This window comes from Ursus maritimus, unplaced genomic scaffold, assembly GCF_017311325.1.
Source record: "Ursus maritimus isolate PB19 unplaced genomic scaffold, ASM1731132v1 scaffold_21, whole genome shotgun sequence".
Classification (NCBI taxonomy): Eukaryota; Metazoa; Chordata; class Mammalia; order Carnivora; family Ursidae; genus Ursus; species Ursus maritimus.
The window spans coordinates 11,055,552-11,078,518 of record NW_024424564.1 but is presented as its reverse complement, the minus strand read 5'-3'; the positions used below and the strand labels follow the sequence as shown (position 1 = coordinate 11,078,518).

Here is a 22,967-nt window from a genome sequence, read left to right as displayed (position 1 = left end):
CTTAAGAAAAAAAAAGGAACTACTGAATAACTTCAGACATTGTCAGAAAAAATATATTGAATTGTTATAAATGTTAAATATGTTATTTAAAAAATTAAAGGTGGCCTCCCAAACCAGAGAAACATAATATATAGCCTTTACATCAGGGAGCAAAAAGGTGGTGGGGAGATGGACATTTTTTGCTCATCTAACAGGAGCCAGGAAAGGAGAAAAGAAAGTAAAACAGAAGTATAAATAGAAAACACAAAATAAGATAGTAGTTTATGTCCAAATACAACAGGACACAATACATCAAAAAAACTCATCAATTAGGAGACCTAGGTTATCAGAGTCAAAATGATCTTGACATCGCATAGGAGACACACCTGACCAAAGACTCATAGGTTAAAACTAAATGGATACAAAAAGATGTGGCAAGCAAACAGAAGCTGAAAAAAAGCTGCATAGTGATGTTAATATCAGAAGAGAAAATTTAAGAGAACTCAATCATTAATAAAAATAAAGACAGCAATATATCTTCTTTTTAATTTTTCCCAGTTTTATTGAGATATAATTGACATACAACAGTGTATAAGTTTAAGGTGTACAGCATCATACTTAGACTTACATATATTGTGAAATAATTACCGCAATAAATTTAGGTAGCATCCACCATCTCATTTAATACTAAAAAAAGAAAAGAAGTATTTGTTTCTTGTGATAAAAACTCTTAGGATCTACTCTCTTAACAGCATTCAAATATACCATGCAGCAGTGTTAACTACAGTCATCGTGTACATTACGTCTTTAGTCCTTACTTGTAACTGGAAATTCGTACCTAGTGATATATCTTCTTTAAAGTAATGTTGGAATGCATAAAATAGAAAAAGGTAAAAGAAAAGTCACTGTGTAGAGGCAACGACTATTAACATATTGGGTATTTTCTTTGAGTATTTTCCTTTGCTTCTTTCCCTAACTGGAAGTAACTGTGTATTTTTTTATATGCTGTAGGGAACTGATGTATGATAATTATAGAAGAATGTAGACAATGCTGAAAATAGAAAGGGGAAAGTAAAAATTAGCATTATAACTAGAGACAATCCTATTACCATTTCATGTATATCTTTCCAGGTATTTTGATGTGCATGTAGAAATACACACTTGTTTTAAAAAATGGCGTCATGATGTGCGCCCCCTTTTCACCCAAGGATTTAATGTAAATGTCTTTTTATATCAACAAATATCCTTTTGTATCACTCTAATGGGTATATGATATCTTTGTGTGACTTTACCCTATTTCTCAATGCATATTTTTACAAAGTCGAAGTGGTACTGTGTATCATTTCCCATCTTGCTTTATTCATTTACTATAAAATAAGCAATTTCTCATATTACTAAGATATTTTTCTAAAGATAAATTTGAATGATCAAATGATATTTTGTGGCTGTACATAACTAGCTTAGCTATTGTTCTCTTGTTGAATATTTAAGTTGTTCATGATATTAAGTTTCGCTCAGAGATGCTTCAACAATAATCATATTTCAGAATAATTTTTTAAAGCGTGTAGCTTTGAGGCATTTTATTACAAAAGCTGGCACTTATATACATAAACTAACAAGAATTTAAAATTCACCACACAATTACTTCACTTTTTAGCCTGACCGTCTAGGAAATCTTTAGCTTCATTGATTTTGACTGCTAGATAAGGAGATCCAACCCTATCTAGGTGATTTAAAAGCATAAGTCATTGGGGTGCCTGGGTGGCACAGTGGTTAAGCGTCTGCCTTTGGCTCAGGGCGTGATCCCGGCGTTGTGGGATCGAGCCCCACATCAGGCTCCTCCGCTAGGAGCCTGCTTTTTCCTCTCCCACTCCCCCTGCTTGTGTTCCCTCTCTCGCTGGCTGTCTCTATCTCTGTCGAATAAATAAATAAAATCTTTAAAAAAAATAAAATAAAAGCATAAGTCGTTGAAGAGCATCTCTTATTTCCCCTTTATTGGCATAAGGTTTATGCCTACTATTAATGCTGCTTCTGTTTCATCATTTTGGGTTCAGACCCACCTTTGTAATAGCCACCACTAAAGACAGATTTTGGTAGACTTCGAAAAATGTGTTTTACTTGAGGCTCCAGATGTTTCATGCCTTGCAAAATATAATGGTTTGCAAAGCCTGTGGCAGCAGTGATCAGTCCAGCTGCTCCCATTGTACTGGCCACGGCTCTGGCTTGGCTCCCTGGTCTCCACTGAGAGCGCAGTTCGTCCCAGCCCAAAGGCCACGGCCACCAATTCCATGCCTCTCCAGATTAATTTTTAATAACATTTAGATCCCCTAGATTTTCCATCAAAGTTATTATAAATACAAGGAAGTCATCAGCAAGGCATTAATTGAATGTCTAATTAGTTATTAATGCATATATAATTAGCATATTTGCCCTGGGTAAGTCAAATGTATGATTTAATAATGTTGAATTTAATGTGCTCGTTATATTCTTCATGGTATAGTTGGTCTTCTTAGGAAATCTATGCAGATAGGACATTTATTTCTCTTTTATGAGACTTGAGCAGCTTATTACAATTTCTAGGTGTTACAGGCTTTCCTAGTTGTTTATTTTTTTAAAAATATTTAATGGGTCAAATTTGTGATTTGTTTGATACAAAGTCTTTTATAACATGATACCCTAATCCCTAACCCAGAACATTGTTCTTCCCTGAATCCCTGCTTACCTAAGTCATAAGGACCAGCTGGGCTGGTGGGGGAGGTCGGTTGCCTGAAATTGTAAATGTCATAGGAATCAAGGGAGCATGCCAAACACAGACGTATATGGATTGCTGAGCTGAGAGAGCTGCAGAAGAGAATTCTGGATCTTCAGACTGAAGGTGAGGGTCAGAGACAGATATTAGAAGTCAGAGAATTGTGCCAGGAATTGAAAAGCCAGGGACAGAAGAGTGGAGAAAAAAGACAGATCTGATGAAGAGTCTGCAGTCTGGGCCTGTCTGTATACCTGGTTGGAAACTGTTACTGCTGGCTTTATGCATATACCTCCATATGGCCCAAGAGGGTGTGTTCAGAGAGTTAGGATACCAAGTGTCAGGTATCACCAACATGCCCCTCCAGCTCATATCCTTGCCCCTCCAGCTCATATCCTTCTTTAAGTTCAGCAGAATCACAGCTTCCCTATGTTAACAGGTAGAAGGCTCGTGTATTAGTTCCTACGGCTGCTATAACAGATGACCACAAACCTAGTGGCTTAAAAAGCACAAATTTATTATCTTCTAGTTTTGGAAGTCTGAAGTCTGAAATGGGTCTGCCTGGCCTAAAATCAGGGTGTTGGCAGGGCAGGGTTCTTTTCTGGAGGCTTTAAGAAAGAGTCTATTTCCATGACTTTTCCATAAAAGATCAGTCTTCAGACTAAAACAAATGTCTAGAAGAAACCATGGGCTGTTTGATTACTGCACAAAGGCCTCCATGCCTGTACACAGAAGTCCCTTTTGAAAACTAAGCAGCCCTAAATAGGGCACGTTTTGCAAAGCCTACTTCAGATGTGGCTGTGGAGACAAATGGACAAGACAAAACTCCCATAGGACAAAAACTGGGGTTAAGGAGAGGAAGGGACAAGGATTCAGGAGAGAGGTCTCCACTGCCCCTCCCCCCCCAGGCAACAAGAATACCAACTGCCAGATGGGATAACCTTGGAACTTAACTCCACTACCAGGGCAGGAAGTCTTTGCAATTATTGCTCTGTGGGATTTGATGATTGCTATGAACTAGAGGCTATTGTTTTCTTCCCAGTCTTCCTTCTTTCAGACAGATTTAAAGTATATGTGTATATTGGCTACCCTATTCCTACTCTACAATTTATAACAGGAAGATTGGAGGGCGGATCTCTTGTCTTCTAGTTTATAGGCTACCAGACCATGATGAATTATATATGGACATTATAAATAGGACTGAAAATTACCCAGAGATTGTGAACTTTGAGCCAGTTGCAGAAGCTGGATGGGACTTTGGTGGTTTCTTTCCCTGAAGAGGAAATAAATGCATGGGAGGAAGGGTGCACATGGATATTTGGATGACTCAGTGGGAAAAATGGGCCAGAAGCTGTTAGTTGCCCCTCAATATCTTGTTTCTTCTTTCTTAGTATTAGAAGTCTTTAGCTTGGCACATGGCTACCCAGAAAGACAATATATTTCCCAGCCTTGCTTGCAGCTCAATTATTCATATGATTAAGTCCTGGGCAATGGGATCTGAGTGGGAGTAATGTTTGTGACTTCTGGGTTGCACTCCTTTTTTTTTTTTTTAAGATTTGTTTGTTTATTTATTTATTTATGAGAGAGAGCGAGCGCATATGCATGAGGAGGGGCAGAGCGAGAGGGAGAGAAGCGACTCCCCGCTGAGCACGGAGCCTGACCAAGGAGGGGGTCCATCTCATGGCCCTAAGATCATGACCTGAGCCAAAACCAAGAGTCGGAGGCTTAACTGACTGAGCCACCAAGGTGCCCCATCTGGGTTGCACTCTTAAAGGAGTGGCATACTCTCTTTCTCGTTCTCTTTTTTTTTTTCTTGAAGATTTTATTTATTCATGTGACAGAGAGACAGCCAGTGAGAGAGGGAACACAGCAGGGGAGTGGGAGAGGAAGAAGCAGGCTCCCAGCGGAGGAGCCCGATGTGGGACTCGATCCAGAACACCGGGATCACGCCCTGAGCCGAAGGCAGACGCTTAACGACTGTGCTACCCAGGCGCCCCTCTTTCCCTTTTTGCTGCTCAAAATGTGATGACATTGAGCCACATGGAACCATGGAAACCAAAACAACACCGTGCAGATGGATAATGGAGCAATGAGATGGAAGGAGCTTGGACCCCAGACACTGTGGAGTGATATACCAGACTTCTACATGAAAGAGAAATATCCTTTCTCCTGTAGAGCCAGTACTATTTTCAATCTCTATTTGTGTGACTGAATCAATATCTTAACGTTCAGAAACAGGTTGAATTTGAGGTACCTCTAGAAAGTGTCTTATGAAAAGTGTCACACACACAAAAGCAGAAAGAATAGTACAATAATTTCACGCATACTCACCTTTGGCTTCAAAACTACTGTTTCCTCTTATTTCAGCTCAACCCGAGTTTCCTCCTGTCTCCCCTGGATGACCTGGAAGCAAATCCCAAATGTCAGATCATCTCTTCTGTAACTATTTCAGTATGTATCTCTAAAAGATAAGGATTCTTTTTTAAAAAATAAGAGTTTGAAATGATTTTGAGCAAAACATATGTAGATATCCAGTTGAGTTGAACATCTCTCTTTAACATTCAGGAGAAAGTTCCTGGCCCAAAGGTACTGCTTTGAGAGACAACTCTCATGTGGAAGATATTTAAGGCCTTGGCAGCGGATGAGATAACCTAGGGAGAGTGGTCACCTGAGTTGAAAACAGAAAAATTGCATCAGTTTAAGATGAGCAAAGTTTTCTTTCACTGGTGTGAAGTAGTATGGGGAGTTACAGAAGACAAGGTAAATGTGTATGTGTAGAAAGCTTTCATGGACATTGTTTCCATTACCCCCAAATCCAGTCCTCATCTTATTTTCTTTCCTCAGCTCTCATCTCATTTTCTAGATACGTTGTTTGTTCAGGTTTCGTCACGTATTTTAGTCACAGCTGATGAGACCCAAGGAATGTTTGCTGGGACTTCTAGGAAAGCCTTCTCATTCTTCAGGAACTATTTACATCTGCCTGGAAGGCGTAGTGTGATGGAATGTGCTGGAAGTGTTGCAGTCATTTCGTTATCATGAGAGGATTCTAGAACTACCTTAGGGCCCTGATGTAGAGACAGAGAATGAAGCTAACACTGAGTGGAGACATGGAGAGAAACCCAGTCCTTAGTGACATGGTTTGCATTGCAGTTTCAAGCCTCTTCAAGCCAGCCTCACTCTGGACCTCTGAGTTACATGAGTTATGAGCTAATTTGCCTTTGTTGTTCAAATCATTAAAATCGTTTAAATCATTTTCCATCACTTGCAATACAAAGCATTCTGACTGATAAGAATCGGCCGTGTGTCCAATGTTTTTCAAGACATGGAGGAAGCCCAGTGCTGGTCATCTCAGTTTTAGCTGAGCAGGTGACGTATTTGCCTAAGAAAAGTAACTGGATGCTGTCCTCCCCTTAATATATTTCTTTGGTGTTCACTAGCAGTAAAATGTTGCTTTTGGCAGATAGGTAGATTTTCTGCAAGCTTCTCTCACAGCTTCTACAGGTACTGGCCAGTTGGCCATGGGGTGGAGGGTGGTGGGGGGAGTGTGTGGTGGTGAGGTGGGGTGGGGGTGATCGTGGTGCTTAAAGGTGTGGGTAAATAGCAAAAGTGAAACCATCTGTGAAGGAATGTGTTCTGGGTGAAGAAATGCAGTGAGTTGTGGATAAAATATGCTTTGATTATGAGATAGACCTAGTTATTCTCTGCAGAAGCACAACATGGAGGTCTTGCTCTAAGACTTTATACACACAACCAGATAGACAGGAGGATGTAAAATAATGTCTTTTCAAAACATATCCTTCAAAACAGCGGCCAAACTGGTGTGAATGATTCTTAAAGGTAGATATTTCTTTGACAAAATTTTAGAAGGAGGGAAGATAGATGGTGTTAATGGTGGCCTAGGGCAAGATGAAATGTACCATATTGATGAGGGATGACTTCAATCTTCAGGTTCCGTGTTGAAGTCATGGGGCCATCATCGCCTAACTGTGATTTCATTCTGCAGCTGACTCTTCAAGTAATCATTACACAAAGAGTGCTCAGTGGCCGATGATGTAGACAGTTACTTAAGTCACCCCTAAGTGATTTTTTTATATGTGGAAGGGGAATCTTTTTTCCATTTTCCATTCCACTGAGAAAAAAGTGGCAGTCATGAAGATTCTTTGCTAGGAAGAGCACTCACACTTTTTAAAAAATTAATTAATTGATTAGAGAGAGAGAGTACAAGCAAGGGGAGCAGCAGAGGGAGAGGGAGAAGTAGACTCTCCGCTGATCAGGGAGCCTATGCAGGGCTTGATCCCAGGATCCCGGGATCATGACCTGAGCCGAAGGAGATGCTTAACCGACTAAGTCACCCAGGCGCCCCACACTCACACTTTTTGACAAGCAATTTGCCTGGGAAATTAGCTGAGGTCACATATCTGTTATTAGATAAATGGAAGACAGCATATGAATATTTCAAAAAAGCAAATTTTAACCTATTTAAATTTAGCTCAGTGTACTACAGCTTGTTCAAACTCCATAGAGAAGGGCCTGTAGAAAAACAGGCTTATTTTCATTGTTAAGTACCCAGAACTGGGAGCTTCATGAAGCCAGAAGGGATTTATTGTTTAATTATAAAATATTTATAAATATTTGCATTAGCAAATCAAGCATCTTCTTTGGAATCTAGATTCTAGGGTAATAGGATTAGTAACCGCATTTGCCACCGTTGGGATTGGGAGGGGTGGTGGCTCTCTTAGAGAAAGATCGCAAAATATCCCAAGGGGTGGGAAGACTCCCGGACACAAGAGTACAGAGCCCCCTGCTGGCAAGAAAGGACAGAGACCAAAATGAAGCATTCACGTAGTGCTGTCAGAAATAATGAGGGGTCAGAAAGTGAAGGTTTAAGGTTGACAAGGCAGATCAGATTTATTGCCATCCTTGGCAGGAGAAGCCAAGAATTTGCAGAGTTGGAGGAACTTGGTGTGTCCTGAGAGACAGGTGGAAAAGTTTACCCAACTGGTACAAACTAAGATAGATGACCTGAGTAGGTGGCAGAGAATCAGCGGTCGAGTCACAAACCAGAGTTACAAGTGTTGGTCTCACAGGGGAGAAATGAATCGGTTAGTGTAGAAGTGGTGATTGGGGTCTGAGGGGCAAACGTGGCCAACCATTTCTCCAAAACCGGAAGGAGTTTTTGAGATGGTAGTGTCTTGAAGTTCCTGGCCAGGAACCTAAAGGTGAGTATGCAATTATTATCTACCCTCCCAAAGCCCTCCCTTCCCCACCCCACCCAGCCCCCTGGACTTATTTACCAAAATGCTTAGGAGCTCTGGCCTTATGATGACTAATGGAACCTCAAAGAGGTCACTATTTGAAATTGCTGCCTGCTGCTACTGGGCCCCAAATTTCTGAATGCCTTAGGCATTTTGCTTCCCTGAGGGCAAGGACTATGGTTTTTTTAAAAATCTTTTCGGGGCACCTGAGTGGCATATTTCGTTAAGTGACTAACTCTCGGTTTTGGCTCAGGTCATAATCTCAGGATCTTGGGATTGAGCCCTGAGTCAGGCTCCGTGCTTTCCCTCTGCCCCTCCCTCTCCCTGCCGTTCCCTCTTTCTCTCTCTCTCTCTCTTTCAAATAAATAAATAAATCTTCTAAAAAATTAAAAATCTTTTCACCTCTGACCCTCCCTAATACAATGCCTGGCTAATAGTCGATGCTTAATCCATATTTGTGAAGTAAATACGTGAATCATTAAGCCAGACCTGTGGGAGGTTTATAATTTGGTGATGTCTCAGGAGGGTAATTTACTTATATATTCATTTACTTCTCACTTTATTTCTATTATGTCTTGTTCCACAAAGGATTTGAAAAAGCTTCCAAGAATACATACTATCAAAGAGAAAATATAAATAATAAATAAAGCTAGGATCATTAGAAACATGCATCAGGCAAAGACGAGTCAGTGGAGTAGAATGAGTTATGCAAGCAATAGGGCTCCACATAATTATCTGAGCCACAGATTCAGGTCTGAGTTTTCTGCTGAAAAAAATGAAGGCCAGAAATGATTCTCTTGACTACAATGGCAAAACATTCTAGTTTCTCAAGCTTTTTCTGGAACTTAGTTCTAAAATAAATTTCTGGTGTGAAGCTTTATATCTGGGACATTGAGTGATGTAGTAAACGGTGTCCTCAATGATATTCTTTTTTTTTTTTTTAAGATTTTATTTATTTATTTGAGAGAGAGAGAGAGACAGAGTGCATGAGCAGGGGGAGGGGCAGAGGGAGAAATAGACTCCCCACTGAGTAGGGGGCCTGACATGAGGCTCCATCCCAGGACCCCAAGATCATGACCAAGCCGAAGGCAGATGCCCAACTGACTGAGCCACCCAGGCGCCCCTCAATGATATTCTTACAGCAAATCCTATTGGCTTTTTTTAAAGTTGTGTCTTATAGCATGAAAACCTGAGGCTTGTCCTATAGTGCAACTCACAGAAGTAATTTTATAGGAGACCAAGGAGATATGGTTTAAGACTGAAACCTTCTAAAATTTTAGCTAAATTAAAAAAAAAAAATCTAGGAAAGCCAGAGGATTGCAAGTCCTTCAACACTTCCCCATTGAGATCTCCTCCCTGGACCAGACATTTCATAAGGGTCGGGCTCAGATCTTTGGAGTTTCTATCTTCTCTCAAGGCCTGAAAGGTCCTTGCTCTATTCATTCATTTAAAGTAGCAACACATACTATCATCCTCAGATGAGATTTTTTTTTTACAACGTTTTATAAAAATGGAGGCATCTAACCAAAACCTTCAGGATGGATGGCTAGCTACCCTCTGTTCCAGTTATCTATTGCTGCCTAGCAAACTATCTTCAAACTTAGTGGCTTAAAACAACAATGGCCATTATTATTATCTTTCATGGTTATAAGGGTTGACTGGGCTCAACTAGTCAGTTCTTGCTCAGCTTTTCTCATGCAGTTATAGACAGTGGCTGGGGCTGGGATCATCTGAAGCCTGCTCAGTCATACATGTGGCACCACATTAAGAAGACTTGATCAGCTGGGGGCTGGAACAAGGGGCTCCTTGAGCAACTCTATGTGGTCTCTGCACATGTTTTCCCCACAGCATGGGTTCAGGATAGCTGGACTTCCTACACAGGGGCTCAGGAAGAGGGAGAGAGAGAGAGAGAGAACCAGATGGAAGTCATATTATCTTTTTTGGACCTAGCCTTGGAGGTCAGTCATGCACTGTCATTTCTACAACATTCTATTCATTGAGGCGTGCACAAAAATCTGCCCAGTTTCAAGAGGAGGGAGAAATAGACTCCAGGAGACATTGATGGGGAAGTGGCAGTGTTTGGAAGAGCATGTGGGGCCAGAAATATTGTTGCAGCCATTTTTGTAAGATACAGTCTGCCACACCCTCCTCCTTTCAAAGGTCCACCAAGGGAGTACCTATAACCAAGACAGGATTTTTCTTAAGGACCCCATTCTGAGCCTTCAATAAGTGAATAAAGGGAAGTCTTTCAAGTTTTTTGTTTTTTGCTTTTTTTTTTTAGCATGGAAAATTTTCAAATAAGCTTTTTCCAATCACTCACCACTGACATAGAAAAAAACTGCATGACGCTCCCATGGCAAGCCCAGTTTTGCACATGAAAGCCATTCCTAGTTCATGTCTCCAGTACGGAGGGAATGCAGCCGGACCACCCAATAGTTTTCTATCATTCAAAGAGCAGTTAAAAGGAAAGTGTGGGAAGGGGGGAGAATATAGTCCTGCTTTAGTCCTTCAATATAGTTCTTTGGTTTTCCAGGAACTAGATCTATCTGAACACAGATACTGACTCTTGCTAAGATGTTAAAATGCACCTTTTGTATAAGAACCAATAACTAGGAATTAAATACTGTGTTCAGGAAGCTTTGCCTAGAGTAAAGGAGTAAAGGCAGAGAAGAGGTAAGTTAAAACCAAACAGGAAAAACCAACTCTGTAATTCATTTATTTAAGTTTTAACGTCATAGCCATTTAATTTCAAGAACCTGAGGTCACTAATAATCTATTATATATATACTTTTTATTCGAGTATAATTAACATACAGTGTTATATTAGCTTCAGATGTACAATATAATGATTCGACAGTTCTATACATTACTCAGTGCTCATCACAATGAGTGTACTCTTAATCCCTTTCACTTTTTTTTTTTTACAGATATTATATATTAATTTGACACAGAGAGAGAGACAGCGAGAGACGGAACACAAACAGGGAGAGTGGGAGAGGGAGAAGCAGGCCTCCCGCTGAGCAGGGAGCCTGACATGGGGCTCAATCCCAGCACCCTGGGATCATGACCTGAGCTGAAGGCAGATGCTTAATCACTGAGCCACCCAGGCACCCCTCACCTATTATTTTTGATGATTTTTTTCTGTTAAGTAATAGTAGAGTATTTGTGCTTGTAACTCTATTGAATCTTGTGTAAAGTATCAATCCAGAAATCCTCAGTCTGACAGATTTTAAGGAAGAAATAGGCATTAAGTTTAAATGGAATGTTGAACAAACAGATGGCTCTATATTTTGGAGGAAGTAATTTAGAACAGGCTTTGCATAATTTTGATAGCAGAAAGTCTTTACCTGCTGCTTTATTTAAATTAAGCCTTCTAGCCAAATGGAATACATGAGGAGATGTTCCTGGGTAGCAACCCTAGAAACTATAAATTTCAATGTAGTCTTAGGATGAGACTGGCAGGAAGAAAGGGAGGCCTCCCAGTTATCAGCTGAGATTTGTGTGTATTTGTGCTGACCATAAATAATTATGTCTCCAGATCTATCGTCTTTACTGGTTCTGACAGTAACAACCCAGGCCTCCTCCAATGTTCGTGAAATTGAATTTTAGGCACTGGTTTAAATTTGAAGAAATCCTATCTGGTCCTTCTGCGTTCCTTTTACAAACCACTGCACCAATCCGAGTAACGATCAGAGGAATATTAACTAGAATTCTGGGCTCCCAGAACTCTAACTCCACCAGCCTCCCAGATAGATGTCCTAAGAGAGTGCTCCCAAAACCCCCCTTTTTTGGCGACTCAGTGGGGAATGTACTTGAGGTATTGTAGGACGAGCGGGAACCTCTGTTCTTAGACCGCCTAGAGTGGGTGTACTCATTGCTTACCCAATGGTTCCTTGGGAATTTGGGAATAGAACTCCCAGTGGGTTTTTCTTTTCCTTTTTTTTTTTTTTTGTAACTTTTATGGAGGGACAATATGTATACACCAAAAGCACCAATCCTAAGTGCATAGCTCAATGAATTATTGTACACATGTCCACTTGTGTCACCATCACACAGATCAAGATGTAGAAAATTCCCAGGACCTCAAAAGATTCCTTCTTACTTCTTCCCAGTTTGTACCCCAAACCATGGGGAGGTAATCATTATTCTCAGTTCTATCATTATTGACTAGTTTTGACTGTTTTTAAACTTTGTAAAAGTGGAAACATACAAGTATGCATTCTCTTAAATTTGGCTTCTTTCACTCAGTTTAATATTTATGAGATTCTTCATGTTGTTGCATGTACCAGTAGTCTGTTCTCTTTTTTAAATCGCTGTGTGGTATTTTATTTCATGCATATACCACGACTTATTTATTCTTCTGTTGATTGGCATTGAGTTGTTTCCACTTTGGCTAATACAAATAAAGCTGTGATGGGCATTCTTATGCATGTTCTGTGGGCATAAGTACTCATTTCTCTTGAGTAAATTCCTAGAACTGGAATTGCTATCATAGGGTTGGCAGTGTTTAGCTTTAGCAGAAACTGTCAAGTTGGCTTAGGAAGTAGTTATAACATTTTACGCTCCCATCAGCAATGTAAAGAATCTCAGTTCTTCCACGTATTTGCCATCATTTGGCACTGTAAGTTCTCTTAATCCAGTCATTCTGGTTGGTGTCTGGTAGTATTTCATTATGGTTTTAAATTTACATTTTCCTAGCAAGTAATGTTGCCGAGCACTTTTTCATATGCATATTGGATGTTTGCTTATCTAATTTTGTGAAATACCTGTTCGAGTTGTATGTCCACTTTTGATTAGGTTGTTCATTTTTTTTCTTTTTTCTTTCTTTTTTTTGGGGGGGAGGAGGAGCAGAGGAAAAGAGAGAATCTTAAGCAGGCTCCATGCCCTGCGCAGACCCCAACACAGGGCTCCATCTCACATCCCTGAGATCATGACCTGAGCCAAAATCAAGAGTTGGATGCTTAACCGACGGAGCCACGCAGGCACCCCTCTTTTCTTATTGGTTTGTAGGAGTTATTTACATATTCTGAACGTAAGTCTTTTGTCAGAAATATGTGTTTTGAATATCTTCTCCCAGTGTGTGACTTGTCTTTTTATTTTTTAATGAAGTACGATTTTTCAAGTTTTTTCTTTTATAATCGTGCTTTTCGAGTCCTGGTTAAGGCCTTCCACTGATTGAATCAGGCTCATTCACATTATCTAGGATATCTCTCTTACTTAAAGTCAACTGATTTTGAACTTAAATCACATCTATAAAATGCCAATATCTAGATTAGTGTCTGATTGAATGAGTGGGGACTATAGCTTAGTCAAGTTGATCAAAAGATCATTGTCATTATTAACATATTTTTCTACGTTTTCTTCTAGAAGTTTTACTGCTTTACATTTTCATTTAGTTGGACGATCCATCTTAGAGTAATTTTTGTGCATGGTGTGAAACAGGGGTCCAAGCCAAAATAGTTACGGGACAGAATATGCTCAGGGAAGATGTGCTATGGCCCCGGCCCCAGGAGATGAATTGCAGATTGATCCAAGCCAGTCATGGTGATCCATTCATTCAATAAGTATTTATTGAGTCCTTACTATGTACCAAACATATTCTCAGTTCTGAGATGCAACAATGAATAAAACAGGTAAAGTCCCTGCTGTTGTGAAACTTTCCTTTGCAAGTAACTGATAAGAGAATAGGTACATGACCCCATTCTAGGCAATGGTACCTGAAGAGACATGGTGTAGACATCTGGTAAAGGTGTTACTTCTTGATAAAAGGGAGACTTTCAAAGAAAAACTCTGCCTTGCACGTGGGAGCATGTCATATTTGATATTAAGGCAGTCTTAGAGTAATACCCAGAGAATGACAGAAAAGCCAACCCAGAGCCCTGACACCTTCCAGCTCCTTTATTATCCAGTTCTGGAACAGTCCATCTCCAGGTTTCTAATGTGACATAATTAAATATTCTTATTGTTCAAGCCATACTTGGGCATACTATCACTTGTAGCTGTAGATACACACATTTCCTGGCATGGTCCCACAGCTCTCTAACACTTGTGCTATTAACTCACCTTGGTTCCTTTCACTATCCAGCTCTAGCCTTAATATTGCCTTCCACCTTAGACACTTACACTCACAACTTCTCTAGCTTACTTTCCAACTCGGTTTGGCTTTTAATGAAGCAAATAGATCCCTTCTGCTGAGGTCACTCTGCTCCAAAGTTTCCACCTCAAAACTATATCCATCTTAACTTCCCTGCCACGGCCAACTTTTTTTTCTAGTTTGAATTCCATCTCTCCAACCCTCCCGTACACCAAGCCCCAGCTGCAGAGGTTATGACCATAAATAATTATGGTTATGCAGTGCTCGATTATGGTTATGCAGTGCTAGAGCTATGGCTGGTGCATTTTTTGATGCAAAGCCACATGGAATAAGATGCTATGGGGGCACCTGGGTGGCTCAGTTGGTTGAGCATCTGACTCTTGGTTTTGGCTCAGGTTATATCTCAGGGTTGTGGGACTGAGCCCTGAGTCAGCCTCTGTGCTCTGTGGGGAGTCTGCTTCTCTCTCCCGCTTCCTCTCCCTCTGCCCCTCCCCCTGCTCTTGCACACTGTGCGCGTGCGCTCTTTCTCTCAAATAAATAAATAAATCTTTTTTTAAAAAAAGAAATATGATGCTATGGAGGAGTAGAAACTAAAAGCCTTGCCCAGAAGCCAAACTTCAGAGAGTGAAGTGGACATACAACAGAGTCGAGAGAACACACTGTCCCAGAAAGACAGAGAAAGACAGAGAATAGCTGCTCAATGATTTCTGGTTACTATAGGCCTAACTGTATTTCCCACACTGAGTTCCTTGGAAGTTCCTTGAATTCTCATAATGAAACTCTTTCCTTAAGCCACCTTGAAAGAGTTTCTGTTTCTTGCAAACAAATCACCTAGACTATGGCTCTTGCAGTCCCAAAGGGGGCCTTATTCTGTCAAGTGTATAATTCCCTCTGTGAGAGAATGTTTCCAAGTGTTTGGGGGGAGCCACGTATCTGTCATGTACACTTCCAAGCTGTGCCAGCAATGCCTTCTACAGATTCTAGCCTAGGACTCTAAAATAGAGAACAAATCCTTTCCCAGTCCTTCCTCAGGGTGGGTTCTTAAATTCCTAGAGTTCCCTTTCTTGAGAAGCCAGGAGAAGCATTTAACTCTTCGGTCTTAATTTGGGTTGTTCTTCCCCAAAAGCAGAAGCCTTGGACCAGGACTTGAGTTCGGTTAATTTATTTGGATGGTGACTTGAGGAAGCAGGAATGAGGAGCAAGCAGAGAGTGCCACAGGACAGGAGGAAAAAGGCAGGAAGTGGCTCATTATTGGGCTGGTTACCACCAAGTGACAGGAGCTCAACTGCAGGGGAAACTTTCTGAAAATCCATGTAGTATGTGCCTTAGAATCCACCTACTCTGTCCGTCATTGATTGAGGTTTGTCCCCAGGATGTTAATTCCCCTATACTTTCGGGCTGTTCTGCACAAGGGAGAAAGGAACTCTTCTGGCTTCAGAAAAACCCCAGAGGCAGAAGAGCTGAGAATTATAGGACACTCAATGTGGGACACTGGCAGTGAGCATAACTGTTCAACTTCAGCAGAAATCGGAGGTGGGCTAAGGAGATGTGCCCAGACCATCTTCAACATCCTCTCCTTGGGGGGAGGCTTTTATCCAAGTATCATTAGACTTGGCTGTGGGTCCCCAGAAGCAGGAACCCTAGAAGTAAATATGGTTATCTTTTGTGACAGAACTGCCATCCATCACCCAAAAATCCACATTCTTTTCTTCCTGGGCATTCTGCTGGCCCATATTTCCCAGCCTCCCTTGCAGTTAGGTGTGGCCAACTGACTGAGTTCCAACCAATGGAATGTGAGCAGAAGTAATGTGTACCACTGCCAGGCCCGGCCATAAATATCCTCCCATGCATACTTTTCCATGTTCTTTTCCCTTCTGTTGGCTTGATGTCGATTCTCAGGCGACCTTCAAAACCATATGTTGAAGATAAAAGAGCCTCTGCCTTCTGGGTCCCTAAATGACTGTGTGCAACGCACCATCTCTCCCTACTCCTTCTCCCATTCCTCCAGCCCCACCTCACCCACCTGGAACTGCCTTGCTCTGAGAGAGAGAAGAAGCTTCTATGGTGTTTGGGCCATTATACATTTGGGGATTAATTTATTATAGCAGCTAGCTTACCCTACTAACATACCAACCACAACACCTTACCATTCCCTAGGCACAGAAATTGTTCTTCGGTGTCTCTGAACTACACTAATTATGAAAGACTTAAAAGTTTAGAAAGGTAATTATAAAATTGATACATACACAGGTACAAAAATTAAACAGTATAAGAGAGTCTAAAATCAAAGTAAAAGACTCTTATCTCCCTTCTCGCCCCATTTCCAGCCTTAGATAACCATTTTTAACTATTACTCCCCTTATTTTTCTGATTTGACAATCTATATAATCTCCTACTTGTAGTTTTACCAGTGTTGAAAGTATTTATGGTATCCCACTATGAAAGATGAGTAGTTCCCAAAGTTGTTTCTCTGACCTAGGAAGGTGAAGGAGCTGTAGGCAGAAGAAATTATGCGGTGGTAGGAGGACCTCACACCTGCTTTAATTACACGAAGGTGAAGCAGCATGGTGATGTGGGACAAACCCAAACTCTGAACTCAGATTTGTGTGGAGTTTAGCTTCTACTCCTTATTTGCAAGAATCAGAGTTGATGGAAGGAAACAACGCATCTGCAGGTGTTGCTGTGGATTCACCCCTAGAAATGTTTCCACGGTTTTCACACACCACCATGCTCTATGGTAGGTGCCAGTTAATCTTAGTGTCAAATCTTAAGACCAAACCTTTCTGGAAGGTAACCTGAAGTGCCTTGCACGTACATTACCAGAAACACATCTTAGGCCCCTGAATCAACAAATCCACGCAAGTAGGCACGTCTTGCTCCAGCCGATAGAGGGCAGTAAGAGACATAGAGTGCATTTGCCTTCAGCGCAAGAAAAGTCTTGCTAGCAATCACATCATAGTAGTATTTCAATTGTTGTCAGCCTATCAATGTTGGCCAGAGCCCAGAAGTGTATAAAATCATCCTTCTCAAATGATACGTCCATCTAAATTACTTCAAAAAGACATCCACCAGATTTCTTGAAACATCAACTAATCAATTTACATTTACATCAAAAATAATAAAATAACATACTATTAAACATCATAATAAAATAATATAATAACATTACATATTCATTCAGAAATAATTAACCTACCTATTTAGATATTTTGCTCAACCATTAGGTACCACCATAGGAAGATTATGGTCCTGTTGCTACCGTGTTCTTGTATCAAGAAAATAGCTCATTTTTTGTTCTCTGTATTATGTCCAAAGTGATTCTTGTGCTGATTCATGTTACTAGACAAATGATATTATCTAAAATCTACCACAGAGTATTCTTTAGTGAAACTCTTCTCTCAGTCTGTTTAAATGTTCCACTATGGAATTTTTTAGATTGGAAAAATAATAAACTCCTGACTATTCAGTAATGGGAATTCTCAGGAATCCTTAAATCACATAAATAAATGATGGAGGGAGTCTGCCTTAGGCCGGATGTGCTACCGCGGGTAGAAAGATAAACGTCAGGCTTTCGGACTTGGAAAAATAAGTCACATTTTCCATTGCTACTTGATCTTAGAATTTAAATACATTTTGATTAATTCCAAGTTCAAGTGGGAGGATAATATGGGGGAGTAGGTGTAAGGGAAGAAGGAAGATGGGAATATGCTTCAATATCATTCTTGAATTTCTTCGTCAGAAGTAAGCCTGCCAGGACGGTAGTTGGGAGCCTCATCTTAAGTGGGCATCGGTTGCCAGAAAAATAAAACATCTGACACACAAATGAATTTAATATTAAAATAAAAATAAATTATTAATATATATTTAAAAATCTCTGTGTAATAATAAAAAACTAGCGTTTATCAGAAATTTTCTTAGTTAAATGCACAATTCATTCTCAGTTTTTCTGCATGTATCTCTAGACTCTTTCTTGATTGAGAATTTTCACTGACCCTATGGGTTTGCATATTTAAGTAGAAAAAACACCATCCTTCAAATAGTCAGTTTATTTGGTGTAAGTATTAGAAAAGTTGCCTTTTTAAAGTAAAACTGATCAGGGGGCGCCTGGTTGGCGCAGTCGGTTAAGTGTTTGACTCTTGGTTTGGGCTCAGGTCGTGATCTCAGGGTCATGATCTCAGGGTTGTGATCTCAGGGTCGTGAGATAGAGCCCGACGTTGGGCTCCACACTCAGTGAGGAGCCTGCTTAAGACTTTGTCTCCTTCTGCCCCGTCTCTCCCTCTCTCAAATAAATAAATAAATCTTTAAAGTAAATCTCATCAGGAAGTAACAGACAGGGCTCTGTGTTAGACAGATGGGTCTCCTACTTCAGCTCTACTACTGACTGTCCGTTTGGAATTTTTTAGATTAGAAAAATAACAAACTCCTGACTATTCAGTAATGGGAATTCTCAGGAATTCTCAGGTAAATTATTTAGCCTCTCTTTGCTTTAGCTTCTCATCTGAAAAGTAGGGATAATGATAAAATGCCCAACCCATGGGGTTGTACTTGGAATATGGTAAGCACTCAGTAAATACCAAGGTTGTTGTTTTTGTTTTTGTTTTAGTGTCAGAAATTATTTTTGAGTAAATGACTAAAAAATGTTACCTGCTATCATCACTACCTTGGGCCATAACTTCAGCAAATATGTTATTTCAGCAAAAAAAAAAAAGTTATTTCATTTTTTCCTTTATTACCTGCTTTGGAAAATCTAGAACTGTCCATATTCTGATGCTTTTTCCTGCTCTAGCAAGAATTTTACAGCATCTGTCATAATTATGGTCTTTGGTAGGGACAATCTGTATAGACTGGAGGCCAGGACCAGAAGAAGCAGATTCACAGTTAAGCCTGCACATCTGAACACAGGAACCAGGGCAGGACACATGTGTTCAAGACTGAATTTGGGACATCAGCTTACATGGGAGAAGGAGGTAAAAGGGATGGGAGGGGAGAGAGAAGTATAGAAATATCATTAGCCAATTGTTTCTGCTGAATCCAGAATCCTGGGTATGTAGGACTCAAGACAGACAATCAATGGGACTTAATTCACCAATATCTGGAAGGTCTTTGTATACAGTTAGTATTCAAGATAGTCATCAGCTGATATTAGTGCCTCCGTCATGAGGACACTGGGATTTAGAGGCAAGAAATCCAGACGCTGCAGAGAATGAGGTACCAGAAGGAATTTGTTTTGGGGGAAGCTGGGGAAAGGAGAAACTATAGGGGAACTCAGGAAGATACAAGGATTTATTTCAAGGGAATGAGTTAAGATTCTCTTGGGCAAGACCACTCCTCTGTGTATGGCCCAATTTGAGTCATTTGGTATCAGTGTGTCAGCGCCACTCGGTGGCCCAATTTCACGTGATTCCAAGGGAAAAGGTGCCTGCTGGCCAGTGGGGCCATATGGTTATTCTCTGTCCTCTTGGAACTGGAACTATTCATGGGCTTCCACGGTGATTCCAAAGGTACAGATACCAGAGCTCTTTGGGGCACCTGGCCAACCCCTCTGTTTGGGGGTCTGTTTGGGGTATGGTGTTGGAAAGTGCCCCAAATTATAGAAATGGGGACTCAGATCCACACAAATCCTGCTCTAGCCTTGGGTCCCATGCACTGGATGGGGACTATAAAGTTTTGAGGAAGGTGCTACAAAGAAAGAGGAAGTGTGGGGCTCAGCTTCAGGGCTCTGCTTGCCCAGGTGCAAGGATGGTACTTAATTTAGGTCAGAGTGAAGTCAACAGCACCTGTATATTAACTTATTTAGTTAGAGTAACTGTCTGGAAAAGGGATTGGCTTAGAGAAGGGATGACGCTAGTTACAGCAGTTAAACACTTGTAGCCGTGACGGTTAAGCATGTTGGTTCTTAGGGGTTGCTACTAACGTTGGCCAGTGGTTCTTGATTCTGGCTACACAGTAAAATTAACTGAGAAACTTTAAAACAGAACAACGCAAACACACACACAGTGCTTGGACTCTCAATTAAATTAGAGTCTAAGGGGGTGATAGACTGATATCATGATTTAAAAAAAAATCTTCCCAGGTGGTTCATTGTACAGCCAGATTTGAGAATCACTGCTCTAGACATTCCTCACCCACCACCCATTTCTCTGGTGATGGCATTCTTTATTGCCACTTGATTCCTGGGAACTCACTTGGTAGTTTCTGAGCACAGATAACTGCTCTCCTGCCGAGTCTGGATTACCGACAGTTAGGGAACCTCACTTACTCTTTACTTCTCTAAGCCACAGATGTCGTAGATCTTAGCTCAGTCCTTCCCAAAACTCTTGACTTCAGTCTGGTACTTTCCATTGCTTGCTGTTTCTGTTTTGTATGCACTCCATTGCACACTGTTATTCAGTCAATATTGAGCTGAAAGCCTCAGTATTCTTGGAATCAAACAAATGAGTTGTTTGACCTTGAGACCCTTCAGTCTTACCTGTTTGCTAAAAATGCTCTGTGACCTCTACTTATTTTTTCACCATAAAGTAAATAAAAAGTAGTAGGTTTAGAGATTTCGGAGGTGCCTTAGAATGTCATAAACTAGAATGAAAACCAATTGCTATAAAAATATCTTATCTCTTTAAAATAACAAGGAAAACCCTAGCAGAAGACTTACCATCAGCTCTTTCTTTTTCTTTCTTTCTTTCTTTCTTTCTTTCTTTCTTTCTTTCTTTCTTTCTTTCTTTCTTCCTTCCTTCCTTTCTTTCTTTCTTTCTTTCTTTCTCTCTTCTTTTTTAAAGATTTTGTTTATTTATTTGACAGAGAGAGAGACAGCCAGCAAGAGAGGGAACACAAGCAGGGGGAGTGGGAGAGGAAGAAGCAGGCTCCCAGCGGAGGAGCCTGACTTGGGGCTCGATCCCTTAACGCCAGGACCATGCCCTGAACCGAAGGCAGACGCTTAAGGACTGCGCCACCCTGGCGCCCCCATCAGCCCTTTCTAAAAGCTTATCTATGCACTTAGGCAAATGTCCGAAGCGTTTGTGGGTATTCCTCTCCAGGACAAGGGAAGTCTACTATACACAAAAGGCTCTAAATTCCTCTCTCTCTCTTCTCTCTCTTTCTGTCTTTTAAGGCCTTAAATGGCTTCCAGGTGCTCCTGCTGAAGGAAAGTAGATGGAACAAGCAAGCTACCAGAATACTTTTTAGCCCCACAAATCTGATCTGTATTTGCCGCTTAATTAGGAACAGCTGCTTTATTTTACAAAATCCTTCCTCAGTGAAGTATCCATCTACCAGCTTTCTAAGTTCTCTCCTAAAGATGCTAGCTTCGTAAGCCAAAGGCATTTATGTGTGGCCTTCCTGTGATATTTTAAAAGTCACTCAGAAAAGCTGAAAACATCTTAATAATAATTTTTATGTGTAAAATATCTTTATATCCTTTATCTCTTTGGAGCCTGATACCAACCTGGTGAGGGGCAAGGCATATATGTCTAATCCCATCTCATTTTTCTTTTTCTTTTCTTTTTTAATTTCAAACTCTCATTTATTAGTGTACCACTCATCATTTTTTTTTAAGATTTTATTTATTTATTTATTTATTTATTTGAGAGAGCGCATGAGCAGGGGGAGGGGCAGAGAGAGAGAGGGAGGGGCAGAGGGAAAGGGAGGGACAGAGGGACAAGCAGACTCCCCACTGAACGAAGAGCCTGATGCAGGGCTTGATCTCTGGACCCTGAGATCATGCCCTGAGTTGAAGTCAGATGCTTAACCAACTGAGGCACCCAGGTGCCCCAGCCACTCAATCTTAAAGGAAAGAAAAAAAAGGCGGCTCCAGATAGAGTCTTCTACCATTCTTTAAAAAAGGAAACAGTTTCTTTTAACTTTACACTCACCCTACACCCCATTTTCAAAACATATTTTTTAATTGTCTTGGTCATGGACGTTTCCAAGATGAGATTTTATATTTCGCTCCCATATCTTCTGGATTTCAGAAAAACCATGCTTCCCTTTACTGAAGGAGTTTGGTCCTGCTGATGTTCGTGTATCCCTTCCAATATTCTTCATCCTCCTCCTTGCTTCTGGAGGCGTTTCCTCTGGTTTGCTATCCTCATCTTCAGTAAAAGCTGCTTCTACTGACAGGGTTTTTGGGGCAAGAGTTGGAATAGTTTCTTGAGGCTTCCTTGATCCAAGTTTGATGGCTAAGCTTCCTTTGTTGTGTGACTACCTATGGCAGATCCAAACCTGGACATCTTTGTTGGCTACGTTGGGAGGTCTGCAGCTTCTTCTTCAGTGGATTGCTTCTCAGTGCTGTGACGGCAACTTTCCGCTCCATTACTCTGGTGGCTCTAGCTTGCTGCAGCTTCTCAGGCTTCTCCTCTCCCGCCATTTTCCCCACTGTGGCCTCTTCTGCAGCCACATCAAGCCCCATTTCCTTTTCTCTACTTTACAACCGGAGGACAGAGATTCAGATGGCTTACGTGGCTCTGTGGAAAACACACGAGTCAGAATCAGGACTCAATTCACAAGTCTGGTGCCTCCTCACTATTGAACTGTGAAAATGTAAACCCCCCACATTCATTACAAGTACTGTATTAGTCTGGGTTCTCCAGAGAGAAACAGAACAAATAGGAGATTATATATATGATTTACTATAAGGAATTGGCTCCTGTGGTTATGGAGGCCAAGAAGTCCCAAGATTGTGGTTGGCAAGCTGAAGACCCAGGAGAGCCAATGGTGCAGTTCCAGCCTGAATCCAAAGACCTGAGAACCAAGAGGCTGATGGTACAAGTTTCATTCCATGTTCAAGCCCAAAGTCAGAAGACCAACATCCCAGCCTGAAGACAGTCAAGCAGAGAATAAATTCTCCCTTACTCCACCTTCTGTTCTATTTAGGCCTTCAACAGGTTGGACGAGACCCACC

At 40.9% G+C, this 22,967-nt stretch overlaps 1 pseudogene; it reads right to left on the bottom strand.

Annotated features, from left to right (window-relative positions):
* Positions 1-1,625: 1,625 nt before the first annotated feature.
* LOC103656970 lies at positions 1,626-22,475 on the bottom strand (annotated as a pseudogene).
* Positions 22,476-22,967: the final 492 nt, after the last annotated feature.